Below are 19,906 nucleotides of genomic sequence, written 5' to 3' on the forward strand. Positions count from 1 at the left end.
GATAGCATCCAGGCCCACAGGTCATGCCCCACAACTGACCAAATAAAAAAAGAATGTTTACTTTTGTCAAAGGCTTTTTCTGCATCCAGAGAAATGACTGTGTGAATTTTGTCCTTGATCTGCTTATGTGCTGCATTGTGCTTAAAGATTTATGTGTGTTAAACAATCCTTCATCACTGAAATGAAACTAAGTTGACCATGATGTATGCTATTTAACTAAATAATCTTTCCCTCTTGTTTCTAATTTGCTTAGTGTTTCTTGCCACCAAATGTCAATTAAATTATAACAGATAGCTTATGAACACAGAGTGAAGCAAAGATGGGTTTTGTCTAGGTTTGAAGAAATTTAAGAAAAAATATAAGGACAAGCCTTAATGATAATTCAGAAAACATTTTCCTAAAATAGTCTTTTCTCTCTGACTGAGATTTGCTATCAAAAATGAGAATCCACAGTTTGGAGATATTTTGTAACCAAAATTCCGATTTCTCATCACTTTTAGTCAAACCTTCTTGGGTGACCTTCAGAACCGAACAGAGTAAGCGTCAGAAGATAAATGTCTCCCAAATTCTATTGATGAGTAAATTTTCTTCATGGTTCTTATCATATTCATTCTAAGATTCAATTCATATCCACAATAATCACTACCACTTATTTTATTTTCACAATATTTTAGACTTTATTTTAAATGTCCCATGAACAAATATATTTGAATACTACAACAACATAATGAGGCAAATAGTAAACTATAATCACTTATGTGATGAGAAAACTGAAACCTAAAAATGTATTGTGTCTGAGATAACACCTAGTGGTGGTGAAGTCTACCAATACATTTTCTCTAAAGGCACTTACAAGTTCATAAATACTTACACAGCATTATAAGTCTTAGCTATCTTAGCCATACACCTTCACACCATTCACTGAATGATTGTTCCAATCTCTGTTCCAACCTCTCTTCATTTTGTTTTACCAAACTGATAGATGCACCAATAAATCCACACTATTTGTAAGTTTTAAGGAAAGTTTACCGATACCCAGAAAATTCCTTCTATTGTAAAAGGACACTTCTGTTAAGAAGCAGCCCCCAGCCCTAAGGAGTTTCAAATTTGATGGCTTAGAAGTGACAACTAAAAAAAGTGACTTAATATTTCACATAGATACATATCCTTCTGAGGCTAATTTCAAATCTCAATTCTGTGAGGAAGAGGAGGATTGGTCCCCTCTTCTGAGCTTTACTTAGCTGATTCTGGAACTTTCCATAGTTGTTTGTTTAGCTGTAGCCTTTACATGTGAGTCTTTTGAGTGGTTGGACAATAACTGATCTTTCTTCAGATGTCTGAGGTCTCAACTGAACCCCCCTCAATATTTTCAGGATAAACAATAAGTTATAATCAATATATGAAATAATTAATCAGTTTGGAAATTTAAGTAAAAGTAACAGGCTCGAGAAATACTGAAGTTAACATCTTCAAATTCAATTTCAACTAATTTATTTCAACTAGAGATGTCAGAGAAAGTAAATTTATATCAGAGCTCAAAAACAAATGATTAGGGCCTTGGAATGTAGCTTAATAGTTGCATGGTTGCATGGTTGCATGAAGCCCTCAGTTTGATTACTTAGTACCACATAAACAGGAAAAACAAGCTGAAAATGGCGCTGTGGCTCAAGTGGTAAAGTGCTAGCCTCAAGCCAAAGATGCTCAGGGAAAGGGCCCAGGCCGTGGACTGGAAAAAAAAAAAAGCAGAAAGAAATGCTTAGTCCCATTGATGCTGTATTTTAATAATTCACAAGATTCTTTGGTGAAATTTTTTTGGTGCTGGGCCTGAGACTTACAATCAGCACCTAATCACTGTTCCAGATCCTTCCTTTTGTGCTAGCAAGGCTAGCACTCAACAACTTAAACCACAATACCACTCCTGGCTTTTATGGTGGTTAAGTGGATATGAGTCTTACTACTGCTTGGGCTGGCTTCCAACCTTAATCCTCAAATCTCAGCCGACTGAATAGCTAGGATTACAATCACGAGTCACTATAGTCTGCCTGATGAACATTTTCTTTTTTTACCGTATCACATTTTTTTTACCTTATCACATCAAAAACAGACATGTATACCAATTTATACAATTATTAGATGGTACATACTTTTTCAGGCAAAATTACATAGAAAAAAGTCAAACTAATTTCAAAGTCATCTGTTATACCTAGTTGCAATTTGAATGTACTTAATTGTCCATATAGATTTCTGCCAATAATTTCTTCCTATTCTCACTGCTCTGTCATATCTTTTTCCAGCCAAGTTTTGTAATTCTCCACTTTCCCCGTGTCCTCTTTCATTAAATGTCTCCATTAGACATGTCTTCTTCCAAGCTTCAATTCCTTCATTCACAGACCTTGTTTGCTCTTCGGTTTGTATTCTCAAGTGCTCTCCCTCCCTCAGTCTAACTTATATGGATTTGAGAGAAAACTGATAGGAGATGAAAGCCTTAGGAATTAGATTCTAATTCTATATGTGACTTTCATTGAAGGGAATGCCCAAGACAACCTTAGGTAAGGAACCTAGTTTGAAGAAGTTCTCAGGAATTATAAATTTCTCAAAGTCAAGTGGATTAGAAGAGGCACAGAAACCAGTGTTCACTCCTGGAGAAGCAAATACACAAGGACAATACTGCAAACAAAACTTGGGTAAGAGAAAATAACTTGGGAAATTTACTAATTTTGGAAATTCTAGCAAGGTTGATGAGAGTAATCTGACTATGTGAGGTGGACTTTGGAAAGTTCAAACATAGGCTGAACTAAGCTGTGGAACTAGTAATTAGGTTTCCAATGAGCAGCACATAAGAATTTGACAATGAAGTTACACACTTGGGTTATTATCCACATGGAGGCACTTACGCCATGACACATTTTACAATCTCCCTGAACTTCTGAATGTTAATCTGAAGAACATGGATAAAGATGCACAGACTGCACTGGGAATGTGGCTTGTTGTAGCGTATGTGTCTTGTATGAATGAAGCCCTTGGTTCTATTCCTTAGAACCACATGAACAGAAAAGGCCAGAGGTGGCAATGTGGCTCAAGTTGTTGAGTGCTAGCCTTGAGCAAAAGAAGCACAGGGAGAGTGCCCAGGCCATGAGTTCAAGCCCCAGGACTGGCAAGAAAAATATGTACAGCCTGCATGTTGTCTGAAAACGATAAGTAAAAGGTAAAATAATAGATACATGCAAAGTGTCTAATAAATCTGTGACCACACATTTTCAATCCTGTATGTCCAGGTCTTTGCTCAATACTTAACATAACCTCAACAAATATTCTGAATGAATAAATTCATCAATGACCACTTTATAAGAAATTTAATGAAGTAGAAATTAAACCTGAAAATGGGAATGGTCAAAACTTAAAATTGAATTAGAAACCTGTAGTTAATGTTAAAGTGAAGTCTTTGTATCTCTGAGTCAAAGGTTAATGGGGGACCAGAGTATGTGAGAAGAATAGATGATAATTTGGTAGTAAGAGATTTTACTTTTTTGAAGAAATAGGGACAAACATTGTTGATCCCCAACTTAACTAACCATTGATTTTTAACATGGACGTAGGAAAAAGGAGGTAAAAATGAGCATATACAGCCTACAGGAAAGAAAGAGTTATGCTTATGGAGATATCCGTAAACCCCAGGATGATGATTACCTGTGTAAGTAACCCTCTGTGCTTGGTCAAACAGAAGGCAAATGTGCTTTTATAATAATTCATCAGGTTATTCGGCCCCCAATTACTAGTTTACTCTAGTAACTTCACATGAAGAACTAAGTGACAATGATATGCATTCTGTGCTCTTTCTCATGATTGTTAAATCTGAGAATGTACATATTTCTTTATTTTTTGGGGGTCTGGTCATGGGGCCTGAACTCTGGGCCTGGGCACTGTCCCTCAGCTCTTCAGCTCAAGGCTAGTGCTCTACCACTTGAGCCACAGCACCACTTCCAGCTTTTTTTCTTTTTTCTTATGTGGTGCTGAGGAATCGAACGCAGGGCCTCTGGCATGCAAGGCATGTGCTCTACCACTGAGCCACCTTCCAAGCCCCTGAATGTACATATTTCTTTACTAATTTTTGTTGCTCTTGCCTGAGATTGTGAGCAGTGTCAGAACTTCTTCATCAACAGCTACACTGTTCATGGGCCACCTATATTTGTAAGAGACAATGTGGTGGACAAGGGGCATTATGACCATTCAGTCCTCAGTCTGCCCACTGGGCTGAGAATTTGTCAGTACAGTATTCCTGAGGCTGGGCTTAGAGTATGGAATGAGGAATCTGATCTGCCATTGGGTTTGCAGTTTAGCCCCTATGAGGGCTAGATCATAGAAGATGAAGATGCAGACAATAGGTACTCCTGGATGGTAAGAAATGCCCTCCCTTTCCCCACTTTCTCTAACTCCATGTGTCCCCCTGTGCCTCCAATGAAACATTGCTAGGACATGGACAAAATAGTTGTATGTGTTTGTGGAATCTGCATAAACATGGACATTCTGATTTAGGATCAAAGTATAGTGCATATAAACAGAGTGTGTTAGAGGCAAAGTGCATCCATGCTTAAGGAGCCTCATTTAGGACTATGATAAATCCCCTCAGATGTGTAGACGGCATCCTATGTGTTCACAACTGCTGAATCCATGCAGGCTCAAAGAGCATCACTGGACTCAAGTAATGTGATTTTGCTGATTATTACTCAAAAGCCTTTAGCTTGTCTTTCTGAAACTCAGATCACAAAAAGGAGAAACCGCTATGTGTAGATGCAAAAGATAAATCCCCGGCCATCTGGAGTGAGTCCAGCAGTCATTTTCATGGTTCCTAAGAAGATATTCTCCTCACAAGACTTGCACTGTGATCATCACACCTTTCTCAATGGATTCCCATATCTCCATTTTTCTTTTGCTGTACTTGGTGCTTTCAAAATTATGAATATTTGAGGGAAAAGAAATAAAAATATGAATAGTATAGCTGGGTTCCATAGCTCAACCTTTAATTTGGACTTTTGAGATAGAGATGATGAGATCTCAGTCTGATGCCAGTCCTAGCATAAAAGATTATAAGACCCCAATTACTTCCAATGGCTGAGCACGTTGGTGCACATTTGTTATCCCAGCTACAGTGGAAGTACAATGGCTGGATAAAGTGAAGTATCTCCAGCAACCCAGGCAAGCACAAGCAGGATGGCAACCCAGGCCAGCATAAGCAGGATGGCAACCCAGGACAGCAGGGGAAATAATACCTCAAAAATAAACTGCGCATTGGTGGCTCAAACCTGGAAGTAGCTACTCAGAAAGCTCAGATATGAGTATCATGGTTCAAATCCAGCCCATGGAAGAAAGGCTGTGAAACTCTTATCTCCAATAATCCACCAGAAAATCAAAAGCGGCGCTGTGGCTCAAGTGGTAGAGCGCTTGCCTTGAGTTGAAGAGCTGAAGGACATTCAGGCACAGAGTTTAAGCCCCTGGACAGACAAAAAATACCTCAAAAATAAACAACACAAAAAGGGCTAGTGGTTCAAGTGGTAGAGTATTGTATTGCAAGAGTTAAGTTTAGTTACTGAGTTCAATCATTAGCTCTGCTATGTATGTATGTATGTATGCATGTATGTATGCATATATATGTGTACTGTATCAAAATAAAGATTTCCATGAGAGACAAAATTAAGACATCAGAAGAAAAAGCAAAGGGCCTAACTTCATTCATAGATCCTGCATCTATAAAGCACATACTGTATACGAGTCAAAGAATTACCCTCAGTAGTTGAATAAATCATATTCCCTGAGTAATTGCGAAACACATGTGGAGACAGAAATGACAATTTCATTGTAGGAGTATTTAACTATAATTTTTCTTCCTAGTTTTTGCAAATTACATAGTGCCCTAACAACCTACAGGAAAGAACTTTAGTCTATTAGGGTACACTCAAACACGTAGAAGTAGAGTTGGAGCAGTGGTGAGGTTCAGAAAGCAGTGGGTCTGTGATATGTCCTGCAGCCCTGTGCCATGGGGAACCATTGTCTTATCATGAAACGACATCATGAATAAACAAATTTCCCTCTATTGTCTTTATAAGACAAAGGGTTCTCTGAATTTCTATGGGAACATAGTGGCGACAGGTGCATGAGTGAGTCCAATCTAAGGAAAATTACTTGGGCCAAATGTCAAATGATGTGTGCTAATCTAGAAACAGAGTACACGTCCCCAACCAAATCTATGACATAAACTTTAACTCAATTTAGAGAATCTGGAAATCAATCTATTTTTGACAAATAAGGATTAAGAGAAGTCTGGAACTGGGCTTTGAAAACAGTGCACTTAGAGTTCTAGAGTGGATGAGTATTAGGAGTAGATCCAAAGGGAGCAGAAACTTACCCTCTTATGTTTCCTTCCTGTGCCTGCTTCAACTTTAGGTATATGAACTGTGGCAGGTAAGCTGAGAATCAGAATCCGAGGGCCTTTCTGTACGACAGGTAGATCTTCTACCAAACCTGTCATATCATCAACGCAGGATGTGAGGTGCTTGTCTCGTATGGGGATGAGTATTGACAGCAACTGGCAGTAAGTGGAAGAAAGAGCTCACAGCAGAAACAGATGGACCTCACTATGGTTCCTTAAAAAGGAAGAAAAGAAAAAAAAATTCTCTTTAGGAATTTTCGAATATCAACTCTTAGGTAGAACAAAAGGCAATTTAATGTGAGAAAAATTTCAAGTTAAGTACTTCTGAATTGAAAGATGCAGTTTGTGATACTTTATTAGGAAAATTTCCTTATTTTTAACTATTTGTCCTGATTTTACATTTTAAGAACTTCATATGTTTGAATGCAATACAAAATACTGTGCTAAAAGGCTTAGAGGCCAAACAAAGAACCTACCAGCTCTCTTTCAAGGAACCAGTTACTTCTGGCCATTGCAGTTTTTTCTTAATTCCCTCCATATTCGCAAATATTATGCATATGTCATTGTTCATTCATTACATAGTCTACATATTCTGTGAATATATTACTGGGAAGAAAATCAGTTAGAATGAGAGTTCCCATAGAGACTTATGTCTTTGACAAAAATGAATCCATCATTTCTCAGGGCGTTTTGCTCTAGCCATGGTCCTCAATTCTTGGTTCCATGGCTGCAACTAGGCCTTACTTTTCTTCCTCACTAGAAACAACTAAAAAGTTTTTAGTAAGGATGTTCTTTCAGTAGAAAGGCCTGAGATGGAGAGAGGAAACAGCCCTGTGAATACCTCTGAGATGGCCTGTCATCAGCGTGGAGAAGTTGACTCCTGTAGTTGGACGTGTCAGTGAGAGGACAAATAAGTTGGCAGTGATTTCAGAAACTCTAAGGAAAATATCTGCTACTGGAAAAAGAGTGTCAGTTCATGTTCTAAGAAAATGTAACAGTAAAAATAACTAAGAAATCAGACAGCCCTGATCTGTCCAGGAATCTCAGACTGCCCTGACCGATTATCTCCCAACTCTATCAGGAAGCAATGTAGGTCGGGAAATAATCCAGGAATAGCGCCTTCAGCATTCCTGTGATTGGCCCCACCTACCCCAACTTATAATATGCTTGCTATGTATGATTTAACCTATCCTGTAACTGCTAAGTTAGAAAGTCCCTGCCCTTACTGGAAATGATCATTCCCCAACCAATAAACTTAAGACTAGATTTACTCCGAACCACCGACCTATCACAAAATCAGTGTTGTAATGATCCTTCCACCTGCTTCATACACAATATAAAAACCATGCTGAACAAGAGATTGGGGCTCACAATTTCTGACCTGCTGTGTCAGGGAAGATTTGTGAGTCCAGCTCGAGCCATAATAAACGACCCTCCTGCATTTACATTGGCAACGGCTCTCTGCTGGCCTTTGGAGGGGTCTGTGTCCTGGTACATCAGCAGGAAGCAGGAGGACAGCGAGAGTCCAGAAGACAGGAGAGGCACAGGAATGAATGCACCTTTCCGTGGAGATGCCTGGGCCATGCTTATGAAGTTCCCAACATGCACGTGTTGGCCACCACGCAAGTCCCTGGAAGTCCCACTGGTCTGGGGCACACTGCCTGTTCTAGATCTACAGTCCGAACTTCCCCGGTGGCCCTGGACCTGGCTGGGCTGGAGCTGCACCCACCAGCCATGCTTCCTCCACCCTGCTGCGCATAGCCTCCCAGCCACTGCCTGGTCTTCAGCATCTATGCCAGTCTGGCTCTCTGGGGCAGGCTGAGGCTGAGGTGACCATTCCGGGTGCCCGTTCAAGTCAAGTGAGGCCAAAGCTGTGGTGGAGCCAGTCCTCACACACTTCCAGGTATGTCCAGAAAGGATTGAACGCCACTGGCCCAGTGCTGCCGCCCTCTCCATCCCCAGAGTTTACCTCCATGTCCCCACCTTTGTTGTTGAAATTGTTCAGCCACTGTGATCTTAATTTTCATTGTCCTCCTTTGCAGTACTTGAGACTCCTTCCTCTTCTCACCAGGCCACCAGGCCCCATGGGATCCGCCCCAACAACCCCTCCTCACAGACACTCTCCACAATCAGGCAGCCTTTGGGCACGCTGCTTTCTGAGCCTCTGGCTTCCTGCCTCTTTCCTCGCTTCACCAGCTTCTGCCAAGGCCTCCTCTCCCCTCCACACTGCACCAAACCCGAACCCCAGTGTGGCCTCCCATGTGGCCTACACTCATCTCCCTACCATGCCCAATCCAACCCCAGTGTGGCCACTGCACTGGAGAAGACAACTAAGGTCCAGCAGAAGCAAAGATGCCACAGTGTACAGCTGGCTGAGAACGGGAGGCAGCATAGGTCTCTCTGATCATCTTCTCTTCACTTACTCAGGTATTAATTGAATTTAGTATTTAATTTTTGGTACACAAAATCTCATAAGTATCTTCTTATTAAGCCTTTGCAGAATAGCTGGTAGAAATGCAGTCCCAAAATTCCGATTGTGTGTTGTTTAATTTTTTTTGAGATTCAGAGATGTTTTAAGTAGTTATAATCATCATGAATTCTCATTTTCATAGCAGAGCGCTATTCGGAAAATAATTATTTATGCATCTATTATCAATTATTTACATGACTTGAAACGTAAAGTTTCAAATATTACAGGAAGATCTTTGATTCATGTTGAGTCTATGTGAGTAGGTTGAGCTGTTGCATACATTCATTGTGTGTGTGTGTGTGTGTGTGTGTGTAAGGGGTGTATATGTATTATTGAAATCAGGGATAAGGATGAGCACTGGTCTGAACTTGTTTCCTTTTTCTGAGATATATGGTATTTCTGTGTTTGTGGTAGGCTCTGACTGCTTGCCTTTGCCGGATGTGCACTTTGCAGTTTTTTTTTTCAAATAAGCTTCTTATTTCTTATTGAGCAGATAGGGCTCTGATATTGCTTTGCCTTTAATCTGCCAGCTAGGATCTTATTTTCCTCTTTAAAAATTAACATACAATATAAATTTTATCCCCTGTCTGATTCTCCCTTTAATTTACATTTTGAAATAAGTAGTATAAGAAGTTTGAGCTCTGTATTCATGAAGTTTGAATTTTCTGTTTAATGTAATAACTGCACACATTTGTTAGCACAAAGATCTTAAATTTCTTTTGTAGTTTTAGTTTAAAATACCCTCCTCCATGTTTTTAGCATGGGAAGACAAACAATTCCTAGTAAAAATGCTAACAATTTATCCTTTAACTATCAGATAATTCATAATTAATGTCTAGTGGCAAATGAATACATTTGCTGAATAAATTTCCTTGATAGACCCGTGCACAAAAATACCCCTCATAGGTGCTGAGAAGGTAGATCAGTGGTAGACAGATTACCTTGCATGCATGAGGCCCTGGGTTTGATTCCTCCTCACCAGGTAAGCAGAAAAAGCCAGAAGTGGTACTGTGGCTTGAGTGGTAGAGTACTAGTCTTGAGCTGAAGAGCTGAGGGCAGCGACCAGGCCCAGAGTTCACCACCAGCGACAAAAATAAATAAATAAACAAATAAATATATAAATGAATAAAAAAATAAAACAAACTCATACACAAGTAAATTAATTTCAAAGGTTGATTACTATTTTAGTTAGGGGCAGGGTGCCAAGATATAGCAGACCTCTGTCCCAAAGCTTCAAGAAGGATTTCAACAGTTGACAAATATTGAAAACAAAAAGTAAAAAATATAGCTCTGCTAATAACATATAGAATCTCCATTCAAACAGAAAGAAGTACTATGAATGAAATACTTTTTATAACATTTGTTAAGAGATTTTGGCTCTATATTAATTATCATATCAATTGACCTTTGAAAACTCTATAGGTGGGCCTGTATCTCAAGGGCCTCTAACTAAAACTGGAGGAGAGAATCATCAACCTGGACTTTTAAAAATTTTTATTGTTAATGTAGTGGACATGCGGGTCACCATTTTGTAATTTAGATAATGAGTTCATTTCATGTTCCATAATCTCATCACTTCTTTGCTCTCTCTCTGTTTTTCCCTCCTTTCCCTGCCCACAAGTGGTATAGTTGATTGTCAACATAATATCTACAGTGTATCACTGCTGCATTTGTTTCCTCGTTCTCCTTGAATTTCTGTGGCTCCCTCACTGCCCAGAAATGGATAAACAAAAAAAGAAAAATCCATCGTTTCCAATTCCTTTAATTCATTTCAATATAAATATCAGTAGTTTTATGAGATTGTCAGGCTCTGTCTGCACATCCCGAACACTTATACTTCCTATTCCCAGTCATAACTCCCACCAGATTCTAAGATCCACAAAATAATTCTGTTCACTTTCCACACAAGAAGAAGCTGAGATTCAGAAAGATTAAGTAACTTACTGGAAATACTGGGCTGAGCATAGTGGCTCACTCCTATAGCCTTACCTACTCCAGAGAGTGAGATCTGAAGATCATAATTTGAAACCAACCAAGGTTGACATATACCTTACATGTTTATCTCGTTAACCAGCAGAAGTCAAGAAATTGTGTGATTCAAGTGGTACAGCTAGAATGCCACCAGACTTGAATGGGAAACCTAAAGATAGTGCCAATAGGATGATTTTTAAGAACCAATGCTGCCCCATACAAAAATCTGAGACACCACACACACACCTTTAAAAAGATGTTAGAACTGAAACCCAAATAGTTTTTTTAATTTTTATGTTTAGTTATTACCTTTCTTGAGATATGACTTGATAGTCTTTGCTGATGAGATACAATTTAGAACTTTGTTGTAATTATATCCATGTCTGTGCCAGAGAAACATTCTCCTAGTTGTCTTCCCCCGTTTCTAGCAACAATAAGTTGTCTCGTCTTGGCCCAGTTTCAAGTTCATTGTTCTAGTAGATCACAACCATCCTAATAACAAGGGTTATAGGTGGTAACTACTGTACTGGACAATACCTGCCTTGGGAAAATTTTTCAAATTTTTCCATTCAGTGGAGGTTGTTAGGATACACCCATGATTACTTTGTGCTCAGTATTGGGAACTTTTTAGGTCCAGGAATTCAGGGCAAGCACTGTGTGCTATTTCATACTTGTTAACTTTAATTTCAGCTTCCTATTATCTACATTAAGCATTGTGTGAAGAGAAAAATTGCCCCTAGGAGACAGAAACACAGTACTAACTGTTGTTCTCAAAACACAAGAGGAGGGAAAGAAGTTCTGAAAGAGGCATATAGCTTAGACAATGAGTTCTTAGAAACTTGGGCTGCCTGTTAATCTTAACTTCAACATAGAAAGTCAGAGCCTGCAATGGCTTGTAAGCACCATTTGTATTCCTGAGCATGCGGCTCCCTTCCCCTCAGCCCTTCTGATCCTTTACATCAGGGTTTCTTAGTGTGTCTTAATGTGTTCCTGTTAGTTCAGTGCACAGGTTAAAAAATTAAGCATGCCCAACCATGGGTTTCCATTGCCCTAGTAGATGTTTTGCATTTTAGGACATTCCTTCCAGGGAACTCTCTTCTTGGGCCCTCATGTGCATATGATCACAGAAGCGAATGTCTCACAAACCATGGAACGCAGTTGTTCAATGATGTTAACTCACACAGAGGCTCAGCCAGGTTGGTTTAGGAGCCTTTGTGAGAGGCCTTGGACTAGGCACTGTGGCAACATTGACAGTAATTCCTCAGAGCAATACCACTGATTAGAGGGCTATGGAGAGGTAAAAGGAGAGTGAATTTAACCAAGTTCTTATCCCAGAGAGAGAGAAATAGATTAGACAGAATGATAGGAGAATGATTTAAAAGAAAAGAAGAAAAATGGAAATAAAAATTTAAATTTAAACAGTGAAACACTTAAAAATTATGTAAGTTTAAAGAAATGGTATTGAGAGAAGGATAGAATCAGAGGAGGTGAGGGATAGGAGACATGAAAAACTAAAAAATAAAAGTGCTTAAAATTAGTTATTAAAAAATTAAGGCTGGGAAAGTGGCTCAGTGGTAGAGTGCTTGCCTTGCATGCATGAGGCTCTGGGTTCGATTCCTCAGCACCACATAAGCAGAAAAAGCTGGAAGTAGCGCTGTGGCTCAAAGTGGTAGAGCACTAGTCTTGAGGTGAAGAGCTGAGGGACAGTGCCCAGGCCCAGAGTTCAGGCCCCATGCCCAGCAAAAAACAAACAGACAAACAGGAAATTATATAGGTATAAAGATATAATATTGCTACTAAAGAATTATGCCTAAGAGCTTATGAATTGAGTAATAAATTTCTGGATTAAGTGTATATACCATGGGGTATAAGGTCTAATAATTGATGATGGGTATATATATGGGGATGAGCAGAATATCAATTAAGTCACTCAAAAAAGAAAGAAAGAGTAAAAAACAGAAAATAAAAAAGTACCAAAAGATCAGGAGATATAAAAAAAAGCACACACACACATACACCTAAAATAAAAATTATGAGAGGAAAAGAAAGATTAATAGAAAACAATTTTTAAAAAGGTACAAAAAGAGTTATTTTTTGGAGAGGGGATGGGAAGATCCTTTATCTCCACTGTGTCCATAACCAGTCTCTTGGTGCAGTCTCAGGTCTGCTTGTGGTGTTTGGTTTTCCTGTGGCTTGATTGGATTCTTAAGTCAGTTTGTTTGAGCAGGCAGAAAAATGCTGTGATTTACCCAGGATTTTGTGATCCTCTTTCCAGGCTAGTTCAATGGGAGGGAGATCTGCTTTGAGTATCACAAAACAGGGAGATGGCTGTTTCCTCTAGTTTCGAGATGCTGTGATGAGGATAGGTTCTGGGTAGGGTTGAGGTTTTTCAGCAAACTAGCTTTTCCCTGAGGGGCTAGCTCCAGAGACACTCCAAGAGCCCAGCCTGGCTCCATTCTCAGGGTTTGTGTTTACTGAATTTTAGTTGATTTTCTAGGCTGCTGTAGGGAGGGGCAGCCTCTGGTTCTGTTTACACAGTGAAGAAAGTCTCTCCTAAGGTGGGAGGTGGATCTTCCTCTGTCTGGGCTGGGTGATTTTCCCCTGGGTGGAGCTGAGCCTGGCAGGTTAGGTCAGGTTCTTGTGACCTGCTAAATGACTCTTTTCTTTTCTTCCAAGGCCTGAGTTGTAGCTAGTTGCTCAGAGGGGCCTTTGTCAGTATGGAAGATGGAGATCTCTGGTGGTTGGGGAGGGATGGCTTTCCCTCCTCTGCTCCCTGAGAAGGAGTGAGGATGTCAGGTTTCTACTCATTCCAGAGTGTTGTTTCCTGAGTTGTCTCTGGTGTGTGATCTGCAGGATGAAGATATCTCCTCTTTGTCAGTTCTTGCTGGTGATGAGTAGAATCTGCTCACCCTCTGTGTCTGGTGCTGTTTCTCTCTGTTATAGGTATGGCCACTACGGCCACTGTCACTGCCGCCACATCCGTTGCAGCCTTGGCTACCGGCAAGAGCTCAGTTTTGCCTCCTTGTGTGGATTTTCCCTCTCTGGCCAAACTCTCTGTACCTGATGGCACACTTGGGGTGATTCTGTAGCCTAGGACTGTTCACTAAACAGTGTTTTGGAACACTAAAACTGCTTTCTATGCTGGAGCTTGTTTAGCCTCCAGCTTCTCCTTTGCCATCTGCCTCTGAACATCGCTAATGAGATTCTTATCTCCAATTAGCAATCAGAAAACTAGAAGTGGACTCTGGTGGAGTGCTTCACTTCAGTTGAAGAGCTCAGGGACAGCACCGAGAGTTCAAGTCCCATGACTGATAAAAAATAGAAAGAAAGAAAACAAGTGAGTGCCCAGAGCCAGTGGCTCATACCTGTAAGTCTAGTTAGTCAGAAGGCTGAGATCTAAGGATCAAGGTTCAACACCAGCTTGGTCAGGAAATCTATGAGATTCTTATTTTCATTTAACCACTGAAACCCATAAGTGACCATGTAACTCAAAGTGGTAGAGCACTAGCTTTGAGCACAAAAGTTCAGGGGCAAGATCCAGGACCTGAGTTCAAGCCCCACAACTGACAGAAAAAAAAGAAAAAGGAATGAGAAGCTACCTTAATGAAATAACTAGACAAGTACAGTATACAGAATAATTCCTCCCTTCCTTCTTTTCTTCCTTCCATATGTTCACATCCTTCCCTCGGTTTTATCCTAGAACTTAAACTCAGGGCCTCATGTACTTTAGGTAGGTGCTCTACCAGTTCAGCCATACACCTGCCTTTTTGCATTAGTCATTTTTGTTTTTGTTGGTCATGTGTCTTAAAATCTGTGCCTGGGTGCTGTCCCTGAGCTCTTCAGCTCAAGGCTAATGCTTTACTGCTTGAGCCACAGCACCACTTCTGGTTTTCTAATTGTTTATTGGAGATGAGTCTCACGGACTTTCCTGCCTGGGATGGCTTTGAACTGTGATCTACAGATCTCAGCCTCCTGAGTAGCTAAGACTACAGGCATGAGTCACCTGCACCCAGCTCTGCTTGAGACATTTTTGTGGTATGGTTTTATGTTTATGACCAGGCCATCATGGACCACAATCCTTCTTTTTACCCTTTCTGAGTAGATGAAATAAAAAGCACAATGCATTGGTTTCAGATATTGATTGAGATCCAATATTGTGAATGTTTTGCCTGGGCTAGCATCAAATCATAGTCCTCTTTGCATTAGTCAACACACAGCAGATAGCATTACAAATGTGAGCTCCCATGCTTGGCTCAAATTTCTGACGACTAAAACATATGAATAAAATTTTAATAATTTCAAATGATGAATTTGGGGACAATGGGTGCTCTTACTTGCCTAGTTTCAAATTTCACCAAAAGTCCCAAATATTAACTTTTGATTTCCTGGAGTAAATCAAATAAGAAGATAAACTTTTATTTTATTTTATTTTTTCTTTTTTTGGGTCCTGTCGTGGGGCCTGAACTCTGGGCCTGGGTGCTGTCCCTCAGCTCTTCAGCTCAAGTCTAGTGCTCTCTACCACTTGAGCCACAGCACCACTTCTGGATTTTTTCTTTTTGCTTATGTGGTGCTAAGGAATTGAACCCAGGGCCTCAGGCATGCAAGGCAAGCACTCTACCACTGAGCTACCTTCCCAGCCCAAACTTTTAAAAGCAATTAACTAAAGAAAAAAGTTAAACAGAAAACATCCTTACCATTACAACTTTGGATTTAACACCTTGTCAAACATTGCTTATATCAGAGTTGTTTTTTTCTGGGCAGTATATTCCATACACGAATCACGCCACCACCAAAGTCGAGGGCTAAACAGCCTATTGGCTGTAGGTACACATACAAGGGAAGGCATGGCCCAGCAGCATTGTAGGTGGTAATGTCCCAACATAGGACTTGAAGGGTTAGGGCAGCTTAAATAGAGCTTTTTCCTTAGGAATAATACTCTATTAAGCCATACCTCTTTTTCTGGGTTTATCACTGATTAATTGGAGACAAGTCTCATGGACTTTCCTGCTTGGGCTGGCCTGAAATCATGCTTCTCAGATCTCAGCCTCCTAAGCTGTGAGGATTATAGGCATGAGCCACCAATGTCTAAATCAATTATTCCTTTAACAAAAATCAAAATGGCTACAGTATGGTTTAACAGAGAGCTTGAATCCTTATCAGTTTTGCTCCTGACCTGCTATTCTAATAGGACCCCACAAAATTCACATTCAATTCTCCACTGAAGTAGAGGGTTTCCATTGCATGCTCTGCAGCATCATAAATCACTTGCTGGTGAGGAAAAATACCTCTTTTCCATAGGAAATGCTCAATAAATTCTGATTATTGAATAATCATAAACCTAGGAGATGGAAAATACCACTATCCAATCACATATTTTTTTTGTTCATTGTGGTACTTGAACTCAGGGTCTGGGTACAGTCCCTGATCCATTTTCTAGCACTCTACCACTTGAGCCACAACCCCACTTCTGTGTTGATTTTTTGTTGTTATTGTTCATGGGGCCTGATATCTGGGTCTGGGCGCTGTCTCTCAGCTCTTCAGCTTATAGCTAGCACTCTACCAATTGAGCCTTAGCACCACTTCCAGCTTTTTCTGCTTATGTGGTGCTGAGGAATTGAACTCAGGGCCTCATGCTTGCAAAGCAAGCACTCTACCACTGAGCCAACTTCTTAGCCCCCCACTTCCGGTTTTTGAGTGATTCACTGGACCTAAGTATCTCATAGGGACTTTTCTGCCCGGGCTGGGTTTAAAACATAATCTTTCCATCTCAACTTCCTGAATAAGATTATAGGCATGAGCCATCTGTCCATGGCTCTATCCACATTTTTGTACAAGTGAATAAAGCTCAGTGATAAAGTGTCTTCCTCTTTAACCAAAAGCAGGTAAATAACCAAAATTGAATTTGAAATTCAGTTGAATCTGAGTCTATATTCTTAACAACTGGGTTGTAAGTTATTTGATCTTTGCACAGGTTTGTTAGTAGATACAGCACAAATGTCATGAATTTTCTATTTCAAATGGCCCATGACACAAAGTTGGGTGTGGTATGGCAAGCCTGTAATTCCATCACTTGGGAGGCTTAAGCAGAAGCCTGGTAAGTTCAAGACCATTTTGGCTATGTAGTAAGATGCCATCTCAGAAGGGCAGAAAGTAAATGGCTCCTGAATATATAAGCCTTGGCAGTTACTTTCCCATCTTCTGTGTCTACAATGAGAAGCTTAAGACTCTCCAAGGCCAAACAGAAAGCATGACCCAAAAGACTAACCCAAAACACCTGGATACCAGTTGTGTCGACTCATTCTTGGGCCAATAAAGTGTCACCCAAAGGCACTATTGAATAGTTGGGTCTATGTCCCCTCTTCTTCTCTCCAGAAGAGCCATTTCAAAATCATCATTCCTAGAAATGAGAAGACAGCAGTGATAGTAGGATTTCCATTCCAGCATATTTACAGGTCAGTGAGCACTTAGACATTGGCAACTATAATATTAAGTGACTAGCAAGTGGCACACAGTACCTGAAGAAACTCATAGTTCATAGTATATGTTCTGTGAATTAGAACTAATTAAGTTTGCTACCATAGCTACAGCAGGTGCAGTACCAGTTTGGGGATGGCAGCAGCATCCTTAGCTCCAGCCCCTTGACCTCTGGAGTGCATCATGAAACCCAGCCACCCTTCACAAAGGCCGAGAGAGAAGGGGGCCACCATAGAATGCTAGGCTCTTATGGTATGTCATGAGACCATCACCTCACTTCTGTTTCCTGGCTGGATAAGTTGGGGCTGCATGCCTGTGTCACTTCACTCCTGATTCTGGTCTGGGTGGGTAGGTGCCATGTGCCTGTACCACCTCACTCTCGCTTCTGGTCTGGCTGCTTGGGGGCCCGTGCCCGTGTCACCTCACTCCTACTTCCAGTCTAGGTGAGTGGGGGGTAGTGTGCTTGTGTCACCACACTCCTGCTTCTGGTGTGCATGAGTAGGGGAGTAGGGATCATGGTGCCTGTGTCACCTCACTGCTGATTCTGGTCTGGGTGGATAGGAGCCATGTGCTTGCACCACCTCACTGCTGCTTCCTGGCTGGATGAGTCTGGGCTAATGCCCTTTTCACCTCACTCCTGCTTCATTTCTGGGTGAGTGGGGGCCATGTACCTATGTTTCCTCACTCCTGCTTCAGGTCTGAGTGAGTGGGGGTTGTGTGCCTGTGTTACCATACTCCTGCTTTTGGTCTAGGTGAATAGGGGAGTAGGGGCCATGTGTCTGCACCACCTAACTCGTACTTCCAGTCTGGGTCAGTCCGATTAGCTCTGAAGTAATTACTCTCTCCAGATGCTGTTTACCATCATGGACTGCAGCCCATGCCAGAGGTTAGACTTTTCCAATTCTCATAGCAAAGCATGACATTAAGGGATTAAGATGGCACCATGCTAGGTTTAAGAACTATGTTATAAAGTTGTGCATGTGTGTGCGCATGTGCACTGGTCTTGGGCCTTGAACTCAGGCTCTGAAGTGAATCTGAGATATTTGATTAAGGTAGAGCTCTACTGCTTGAGCCACAGCTCAACATATTGCATTTTTGTGGTTAATTGGGACTAAAATTCTCCCAGATTTTCCTGTCTGGACTAGCTTTGAACATTATCCTCGGATCTCAGACTTTTCAGTAGCTAGGATTTACAGGTGTGAACTATGGGCGCCTCTGCTTGATTGCCATCCAGAGAGAATTGTGCTTAGTAAGTGTTCTGGAGTAAAAAGATTTGAACTCTTCAAATGAGCAGTGGTGAAAATATTCAGGTTCTAGCCTGGCATTGGTGGATCAGGCCTCTAATTCTACAGATTCAGGAATGTGAAATCTGAGAATTGCAGTTTGAAATCAGTGTGTGGAGGACAGAGTCCTTGAGATTCTTTATCTCCAACGAACTACCACAAACCCGGAAAGTGGCACTGTAACTAAGTGGTAGAGCACCAACTTTGAACAAAAACGCTCAGGGACAGCACTTAGGCCGTGAGTTCAAAAGTCCAATGAGCACAAAAACGAAACAAATCAAGAAAAAATCCTGGGTTCTTCAGTAAGAGTTTTTCATTATAAATATCACTTTCCCATTATATTAAGCTCTGTCATAGGTACATGAATTTTAGGGTATTAAGAAACTTAGCTAAAAATATAGGCAGCATTGTGTGTATGTGTGTGTGTGTGTGTGTGTGTGTGTGTGTGTGTGTGTGTTTGTGTTTGCCAGTCCTGAGGCTTGAACCTGGGTCCTTAATCTCTTGATTGGATTTTTTTCCATTAAGGCTGATACTCTGCCACATGGTCCACAGCTCTACTCCCAGATCTTTTTAATTCTTATTTGGAGATAACAGTTTTACACACTTTTCTGCCTGTGGAGGCCGATTCTGGAATGTGATTATTTGAATCCTGCTATAAAATATGTGTGTGCATATAGCTCTACTATAAGGCTGACTTACGTTTCTTCAGGTGTATATGTAGGATTAATAGGCATTCTGCTTTGCATTTCCTTGATTATTAAAGATGTTGAATGTTTTCATGTATTCCTTAGACACCTATATCTGTTTTGGGGAATGATCTAATCAATTCACTTGCCTATTTATTGATAAGATTGTTCTTAGGTTGTTTCATTTTTTTGAGTCTATACATCTAGATTTTAGGATTTCTTCTGTTACTCAAAAGGCAGGAGTTTAGGCTTATTTTACTTAATCTTAGCAAAGATGACTTGTGAGCTTCAAATTATTTAATAGATGATTGATTAAAAATGATCAGAAGGATGTGGCTTGCACAGGAGAGTGCCTGCCAACAACTACAAGTTCTGAACTCAGACTTCAAGGTCTATAAAAAAAGAGATATATTTTATTATTTTAAAACAATAAAATTTAATCAGTTATATACTCTCAAAATATGTAATTCTAAATATTTCATTATTATTCATGGTAAAACTATTGCAAATTTTAGCATAAGCTAACAATTTTAGTTTCTATTTTTTCCTTGGTAATCATTCAAGCCAACAAAACTGATAAAATACAGCTTTGGCCAGG

General features: G+C 40.4%; 1 pseudogene; it reads left to right on the plus strand.

Moving 5' to 3' along the window:
• The first annotated feature begins 3,178 nt into the window (after window positions 1-3,178).
• Window positions 3,179-18,095, plus strand: LOC122097963 (annotated as a pseudogene).
• The last annotated feature ends 1,811 nt before the right edge of the window (window positions 18,096-19,906 follow it).

The sequence above is a fragment of the Dipodomys spectabilis genome, unplaced genomic scaffold (assembly GCF_019054845.1).
Source record: "Dipodomys spectabilis isolate Male_0828 unplaced genomic scaffold, ASM1905484v1 ptg000445l, whole genome shotgun sequence".
Taxonomy (NCBI): Eukaryota; Metazoa; Chordata; class Mammalia; order Rodentia; family Heteromyidae; genus Dipodomys; species Dipodomys spectabilis.